We start from the raw sequence: 8,966 nt of genomic DNA, 5'->3' as shown, positions 1-8,966 counted from the left end.
GATTGCTTCACAAAGGCCAAAAAGGAGGGAGGGAAAATACCTCCGTGCTCCCCTGATGGTCTGGGTTCAACAAGCTGTTCTTTCCTGTATTTGCTGAGGGGTTGTATTTCACAAGAACATAAAATGTTAATCTTATTTTTGCCATAATCTCTCAATTTAAAGAAACGTGATATATAAAATGAAATTATCGATAATAAAACCCCAAATGGGTTTCTTTCAAAACATTCTGCCTACAACCAGTTTTATTCTTCCCATCTTAAAAAAAAAACAAACCTCCTCGAGCCACTCCCATTTAAAGCAGGACAGGGCATGTCATGGCAGTGCTGTTCACTGATTTTTCTTACCATGCCCTCAGGCAAAGCCTTGTATTGTGAAGCAATTGTGTCTTACACAAAAGCTGCCATAAATAATAAAGCTAAAACATTCTTTGCAAGTCTCATAATTGCAACTGTAGCTTTTTATTGCTTGCAGAAAAGACAAGTGAGGGCAGAGAAGAATGGGCGAAAGAGTAGGGTGCCAAGAGCATTAATACCAATAGGTATTAACATGAAAACAAGAAAATTGAAACATGGACTTGGAAGGGGCAGACAATGTGTCTGTTGACACAAATGCAGAATAAGCAAATTTGATGGGCTGCTTTCAAATCAAGTTTGGTGGCAGAAATTATATAGGTACATGGTATGTAGGAGAACAAGGGCTTATCCACTTTGTGCAAATTTAAATGTGTGCGTTAAGACAGATGCAGATTTTGTGACGAATCAGTTTTTGGTCAATTTTAGATTCGGTTTGGTTATCTGGGGTGCTGATTCAGAAAATTGCATTGGATAGACCACATCAGCTCTAGTTTCTGATACAGAACATATGCCATCTAGTATTCGCCATCTGCTCATGTACAGAAAACCATATTTAATAATCTAGATCGAATTTAGTCTATCCAATGCAATTTTCTGAATCAGCATCCCAAATAACCCAAGGAACAGGCCTATAAACAAAGACACGAAGAAAAAAAATTTTTTTGGTTGGGCTGTGTTATTATCTGTAGCAGTAATGGTGAGGCCGCTGACCATATTTTAGTTCTTGCGGGCCACTAGTGGTCTACAGACCACAGGTTGGGAACCACTGCTTTAAATCTACTGTCACCCTAAAGACGTTATCTCTGAATTAAATGATAGGCAGAGGAGAAACATCAGCAGAGATACATTTATTTATTCAGAGTACAGGCAGTCCCCAAATTATGAACAAGATAGGTTCTGCAGGTTTGTTGGATTTGTAGGTAAATTGGAACAGATATTTTTAAGTGTAATCCCAGCCAAATTCTCAAATGATATAGAAATGGCCACACACACACATATATATTAGCTTTGGAGAGCATAGGGAAGGGTTAACACCCCTGTGGTGTTTGTTTTGCTGCCTGTGCCCGTTCTGATTTCACCTCACTTTCTGTCCCTGTAATCATTGGATTTTGAAAAAAAAAAAGCTTGTTGTAGAAATAAGGATTGGAGATAAAGCTTCAGTGGAGACACCTTTTTTCCCATGATAACTATTTCAGAGTGAATTTCCCTTCCAAGAGGTAGATTTCTCTCACTTCTTGATGTCTCACCCCGTTCTAAACTATGAGTTGTTTGTAAGTCCGATGTTTGTAACACAGGAACTGCCTGTATTTATACCCCACTATTCACCCCTGAAGAGAGGCTAGGTAAAGGTAAAGGTTTTCCCTTAACATTAACTCTAGTTGTGTCCGAATCTGAGGGTTGCTGCTCATCTCCATTTCTAAGATGAAGGGCCAGCGTGGTCTGTAGACACCTCCAAGGGCATGTGGCCGGCATGACTGCATGGAGTGCCATTACTTTCCCACCGGAACTATACCTATTGATCTACCCACATTTGCATGTTTTCGAACAGCTAGGTTGGCAGAAGCTGGGGCTAACAGCGGGAGCTCACCCTGCTCCTCGGATTCAAACTGCTGATCTTTCTGTCAGCAAATTCAGCAGCTCAGCGATTTAACCCACTGCACCACCTTGGGCTCCTTATTTAACCATACAGTCTTTTATTTGCTCTTTCTCCATTTCATGTGTGAACAATGGTTCATACATTTTTGCAATCAAATGATCATACCCTGAATACAACAGAATTTCAAACTCAAATTTAATGGTTACAAAACCAAACAGTTATTATCCATCTTAAACTGCTCAGTGATTTGTCTATGGGTGAACCATTGTATTGGGAAACACTGTATCATTAACTTCTCTCTTGCATTTAACCTGTATTGGTCATTATCTAATGTTAACATGTCTTTATAAGTCAAACATTTTCCTCCCAAAGAGATTTTTCTTCTAAACACAGAGGGCTAAACAGCTAAACTGCAGAAAATCCTGCTGACCGAAAGGTCAGTTCAATCCTGGGTCAGGTTGAGCACCTGCTGTTAGCCCCAGCTCCCTGCCCACCTAGCAGATCGAAAACAAAAATGTGAGTAGGTAAATAGGTACCACTTTAAAGTGGGGAGATAATAAAAGGCACCCATAAGGATTCAAACCTTTCGATCAGCAAGTTCAGCAGCTCAGCGGTTTAACCCGCTGCACCACCACGGGCTAATCAATTGTTAATTTGCCCTCAGGTTTATCATTTAAATAAGGCCCCTTCCACACAGCTGTATAAAATCCACAGTGAACTGGATTATAGGGCAGTGTGGACTCAGATAACCCTGTTCAAAGCAGATATAGTGGATTATCTGCCTTGATATTCTGAGTAATATGACTGTGTGGAAGGGCCCTAAGATACGGCAGGGAAGGGAAAGCAAAGGGCAGTCAGGAAAGGGATTAGGTCCAGTCATGACAAGTTGAATGCTGGGATCCCAAAGAGATACACCCTCATTTGGACAGAGCTTGTGTCTCTAGGGTCCCTGGATAAGAAGACGCCACAGGTCCAGCTCCCTCTGTGGGGAAGCTGTGGGCCCGTCCAGGCACTGGCCTCTATCAGCTCCTACTGACATTGTGAAGGCTAAGAGCAATGTATCGCTCCAATGCCCCTCGCTATAATCCGTCCACAGCCCCCTCTCCGACATCCACTTCCCGCCTGTCAATCATCTTCTGGGCGGAGGGAGGGGCGTGGCCAGGCACCGCCTTAGGGACGGAGCTTCTCTCGCACCTTCGTCCCCCTCTTCCCCTCCTCCCCCATCGGTATGGAATTTTCCACTCCGCTTCCCTCCCTCCGCCCTTGCTCTGGAGTGGCTCCCGGCTTGACCAATCGTCCTCGCTCAAGCCCCGCCCATGCTGCAAGGGGGCGGGACTCCCTTTTTTTTGTCCCTGCCGCGGTGGGGGAGGGGCGGGGTGCCTCACTCCCCCCTCCCTCCGCGCGCTAATCGGGAGCTTTGGAAGCTCAGGAGGGTTAAGAGGGACACGCTGCTTTTCCCTCCCCTTATAAGGAGAAAGACTGCCGGGGCACGTGATTGGGCCATTCAAATGAGCAGGAGGCTTAGCAACAGGCATCCCATTGGCTGCGCGCGAGGGCAGAAAACGGTCTGAGAGGGAAGAAATGGAGGGAATGGGAGAAGGAGCCCGCGCGGGGGGGGGGGGGGGGATATGGGGCGCGTCTCCCTGGCAACAGTGGTGGATTTGAGCTCGCCAAAAAGATGGGCCGGGGGGGGGGGGAATGGGGATGTGGGGCTCATTGGCCTCGCTTTGTATGGTGGAGGTGGGGGCTAGTCCTTTGACTGGCTTCCTTACCTCAGAATATTTATGACAAATGAAGACTGGCGTGACCCATTTGTCAAAGTGATGGAGAAGAGGAAGCAAAGCAGCAGGGTTAAGCAGCACCTGAGAAGAACCCTTAGCTTTCTGTATATAAGACAGTGTAATTTATTAAAGCAGAAGAATATTGGACCTCCACACTACTAAAGTAGACTGGTCATCAAAGGGGTTTTTTAAAGAGCCTTGAGGGTCTCCTGTGAAACATGGCTGTGGGTTGGAGAAAGCCTTGTTCCAAGAAGTAAAGGGTTCCAGGAATGGGCCTACACATCTTATTGGTTCAAAACTCACACAAGGATTCAGTGGCTTATTTTCATTTTTTTTTCTTTTAAAAGCAAGCAAGAAAAAACCCCACAGAACAGACCTCCCAAAAGCCTCCTTCCTTTGAAGTTCAAGAGAGACTTCGAAGCTGTCAACAAAAAGTACAAGCTTTGCCTGGTATGGAGATGTCAAAATGTAAGCATGTGCCACACGAGCTTTTAATAATAATAATATTTTATTTGTCCCCATCCTATCTCTCAGGGGGGACTCAGGACGGTTTCCAACAAAAATAACAGAAAGGCAAACATTTAATGCCGAAAACGGACAATGATAAATCAAATCAAAACAGTGGATAAAACAATCTCAAACTTATAAACCTAAATAAAAAATAATACGAGGGCTGAATGAAAAGTAATGCCTCCACCTTCATAATTCCTCAACAGATGGCAGTACTGGTATGCGACAGGTACTGGCTTGTTCAGTAGACTCTCCTCTACAGTTCCATTTGACAGGAAGCCTTAGCATGGAACGGTTGTGTCGTTAAAGTGCGAAGTATGGAACCCTGCGCACACGATCGGTCAATGTGACTTAAGCAATGTGCAGTCATTGAATTCTTGACAGCAGAAGGTGTCACCCCAAAGGAGATTGATCAGAGAATGCAAGCTGTTTATGGTGATTGCGTTGATGTGAGTACTGTGCGTCATTGGGTGAGTAAGTTTAAAGATGTTGAGGTGGGAACATCTGACAAACAGAGTTGGACATCCTGTGACAGCAACTACTGAGTTTCACAAGCAAAAGGTAGACAGATTGATTCAGGACAATTATCGTATCACTCAGAGAAAAAGTTCAAGCATAATCGGCATTTCACAAGAACGTGTGGGTCACATTGTTGCTTTGCTTGGCTATCAGAAGGTCTGTGCATGATGGGTACTGTGAGATGCTGGTTGCAGAAACAGAGTGTTGACTTCTTCCATGACAGCTTCAGAAAACTTGTTCATTGTTGGCAGAAATGTATCCAATTGTCTGGTGATTATGTGGAGAAGTGAATAGTGGTAGTTAAAGAGCACATTATAAGGATTATTTCTGTGTTTGATTTATTAAAATATTCCCATCCAAACCCAAGTAACAGGTGGAGGCATTACTTTTCATTCAACCCTCGTACATAATTGAACTTAAATAAACTTAATATAACCTAAATAAACTAAATAAGCTAAGTTCAATAATCAGTGATAAACATGAGCCAGCGAGAAAATTAAGAGAAGTCTCCACACAAAATATTTTAAAAATTAAAAAAAAAGTCCCCACTAAAGCCCAGGAGGAACAGAGTCGAAAGTTGAGCACCAGCAGAGAAGTCAGCAGGCAAGCCAAGCCCCTTTTCAGTACTAAGTTGATGGTCAAAGGGGAGCTGGTTGGTAAAATTCCCCGGTACTGTCATCCTATAAGGTATCAGTTCCTTGAAGTAACTTCCGGCCATGGCTAGCTAGCAGCGTGGTCACGGCACGGTAGCAGGAAAAGACAGCGATAGTAGAGCGGCTCTGCTGCACCAACCTCTCCAGATCAATGCTGGGCAGTGGGAGGGAAGGCAGAGTGGAGGGCAGCTCAGGGAATCTGTCCATCAAGTCTCAAGAAGCCCCCGGTGGCACAGTGGGTTAAAGCCTTGTGACTTGAAGGTTGGGTTGCTGACCCGAAGGCTGCCAGGTTCGAATCTAACCAGGGGAGAGTGCAGATCCAGCTCCATGCGGGGACATGAGAGAAGCTTCCCACAAGGATGATAAAAACATCAAAACATCCAGGTGTCCCCTGGGCAACGTCCTTGCAGATGGCCAATTCTCTCATCAGGAGTGACTTGCAGTTTCTCAAGTTGCTCCTGTCACAAAATAAATAAATCAAGTCTCAGCACTCATTGCTTTTGCTGATGGTTGGGTCTGTGTGAGATGACAATAGGTGCCCCGATGGTATCAGGCCGTCAGTAAAATGCTAGAACCCGGAGGCCATTGAAGATGGTCCTGTGAGGGTAAGCCCGGACCCCCAGTCACCCAGAAGAGACAGCCCCACCTGGGGCTGATCTGAGACCCCCACGGGGAAGCAGCCCCATCTGCCTGGCTCAGGGGCTAGAGACTAAGACACTGCTGAAAGGATTCTTGCACATGGCAGGCTTTTATGGCCAGACCACCGTATGGTGCCCTCCAGCTGGCCTGGTTCTGCCCTGGCAAAGGGCTACTGAGTGCAGGTCTGCCTTTGACGCTGCCAAGGAGGCCCTCATGACATCACCAGGGGACAGAATTGGCCGCCATGGCAGGAGATGTCCCAGAAGAAGAGAACAGGATTCTACCAGTGACCACCATGAGGGAAGGATGTTCCGCCCTCACCAGAGCTGTGCCAAAGAAGGAGCCCAGGACTGCTGGAGCCCTCACAAGGTATGAGTGACTTCCCTGACTAACCCCACCAGGGGAGGGAGGGGGGGCTTATAATCTGTCCTTAGTTTCCCTAGGCACTCTCTCCTTTCCGTCTCCTCTGTTGGAGTGCTGGACCTGCCTGCAGTCACCAGGAGGCGCCGTGCTGTGAGGCGCAGAAGCTGTGCCCAGTTGCCCCCAGCTGCCAACTACAAAGGGGGGGCCCAAGCTGCAGCCAAGAAAAGACAGCCAAATGGGAGTACTGCATCACAGCCTCCATCATCCCCAACTCTCACCACCTCCACCTTCATGCTCCATTTCCCATGACTCCAGACCAAGGGACACCTGCTTCAACACCATGGGATCACCCACCACTGACTGAACCTCAGCTTTCACCTCTTCAAGCTCCTGCCCTCCAACCAAAAGGCACAATCTGATCTACCAAGGCAGAGGCCCTGCATGCAGTGAAATGTCGGGGCTTTGGGAAATGTTCATAGCCATTTCCAAGCCCCGAAGGGGGGAAAATGTGATCGAGATGACCACCCTCCCCCCCCAGGACTTTGTAAAAGATAGTTCAAAAATCAAGACTTTATGTTCTATATTCCATATATTTATAGTAGAAGGTGATTGAGACTTTTTACTGGAGTTTACTGTGGATTATCCTTGCACTCTGAGGCAAGAGATAACAACTTCATGAATTGTAAAATCATGCTGCTAAAACTCCACTTTTATGAATTTCCATATTGGGTTCTCCAGATGTTATGAACTTCGTTCTTATCAAATATTTTCAATTGTTTATATCACTCATGATTCCCCTTTATGCAATGTAACTCACTTTTATGGATTCTCCCTTATTTCCATGAAATCTATCTGTCTGCCTATATGTATTTGTACTCTTTGGGATCCCCGGAAAATATGTATTTTTCCCAGCAGGGTTTATATTCCAACTTTGTTTTATTTTTCATTTTATTTCATATAATTGTCAAGTCATGAAATCAAATAGGAAATATTCTGAACTCAACCTGAACCCTAGAACCCATCCCAGCTCCTATGACCCAGGCTTCCCCTTCCCAAAAACAAAAGGTGATTCGCCCCCAAGGCAAACATTGTCATATCTCACCCAAAGGAAAAACCAGGACACCTCAGGAAGGCGCCCTGCAGAGCCTGTAAATATGGCTCATTACCACCCATCCTTACTTCCACCTCTGACACCCCAAGGCATATCTAAAATCTGTATACGTGACAGGAACCCTTGATTGCTGTCATTAATCCCTTTAGAAATCGGTCTAGCAGGAATTAATATGATATTTCCTGCCCTGTCACTTCATTGTTTCAATAACTCCCGCCTTCTCCTCCCTGATTGGCTCGAGTGGGGACAAAAAGCAGCTCCCTATTGGGCCAACAGAGCAAGGCGGGAAACGAAAGCCCGCCTCGTTCAACCCTCTAGCCTATCCGCGATCAGATGGGCGGGGGAGCGGGGCGGGAAATTCAAGGGGCTGTCAGACTGAAACATTGTATAAATATGGCTTTATTTTGATTATATGGTACGCTAGTAGACTGAATGATTGCTACTAGTGTCCTTTTCAGCTGAATCGCTCAATAAAGACTCCTTGGCGGATTTTCCTTCAACTTTGGCGGACCTTCTTCATTTCGGCTCCAGGTTGTATTGCGGCTCATATTCTCCTATTGGCTCCGCCAAGGTCCGTTCTCTCAGGACCGGATCGGCTCTCTCCTTAAGGGGCCCGATCCCCTAGAAACGCGGTCGACAACACTCCCACTCAGCGGCTGGTGGAATGGCAATTAAAAGATGGCGGGAGGGCTTCCCAATGGCTGCTGGAGAGCACCTGGTTGGTAGGCTGGCTCCCTCCCACTCAGTGGCCGGTGGAATGGCAGTTAAAGATGGTCGGAGGGCCTCCCAGACACTGCTGGTGAGTGCCTGGATGATAGGCTGGCTCCCTCCCACTCAGCAGTTGGTGGAATGGCAGTTAAAGATGGTGGGAGGGCTTCCCAGTGCTGCTGGAGAGTGCCTGTTTGGTAAGTTAGTTCGCTCCCACTCAGTGGGTGGTGGAATAGCAGTTAAAGATGGTGGGAGGGCTTCCCAGTGCTGCTGGAGAGTGCCTGGTGGGTAAGTTGGTTCACTCCCACTCAATGGCTGGTGGAATGGCAGTTAAAGATGGTGGGAGGGCTTCCCAGTGCTGCTGGAGAGCACCTGGTTGGTAGGCTGGCTCCCTCCCACTCAGTGGCTGGTGAAATGGCAGTTAAAGATTGTGGTGGGAGGGCCTCTCGGCAGCTTTCTTTTCCAGGAAGAGTTCCAGAGCCCCAACTGACAAAAAAATTACTCCTTTTACAACAACACCCTTAACAAGACTTTTAACTCCAGTAATTTCATACAAAAAATGCCCTGGTGGGTTGCTCACTCCATTTGGCCTTTGCAGAAGATTTTATACTACAAACAGACAATCTTTTATTCTGGAGCCCGATTTCCAGATTATTGAGAGCAGAGGTAGGCAACTAAGGGCCCTTTTACTAACAACCCTAAATCAGAAAGATACTGGTACGTTTGCCGAAA

At 46.3% G+C, this 8,966-nt stretch overlaps 1 long non-coding RNA gene across 1 annotated transcript; it reads left to right on the top strand.

The window, feature by feature from the left end:
* Nucleotides 1-2,819: 2,819 nt before the first annotated feature.
* LOC134296542 (uncharacterized) lies at nt 2,820-8,026 on the top strand. The gene is made up of 2 exons (XR_010003332.1): nt 2,820-4,199; nt 6,159-8,026. It is a non-coding gene; the product is annotated as an uncharacterized LOC134296542 (long non-coding RNA).
* The last annotated feature ends 940 nt before the right edge of the window (nt 8,027-8,966 follow it).

Source organism: Anolis carolinensis, chromosome 2, assembly GCF_035594765.1.
Source record: "Anolis carolinensis isolate JA03-04 chromosome 2, rAnoCar3.1.pri, whole genome shotgun sequence".
Lineage (NCBI taxonomy): Eukaryota > Metazoa > Chordata > Lepidosauria > Squamata > Dactyloidae > Anolis > Anolis carolinensis.
Note: the sequence above shows the minus strand (reverse complement) of the source record. Positions and strands in the feature narration are given on the sequence as shown.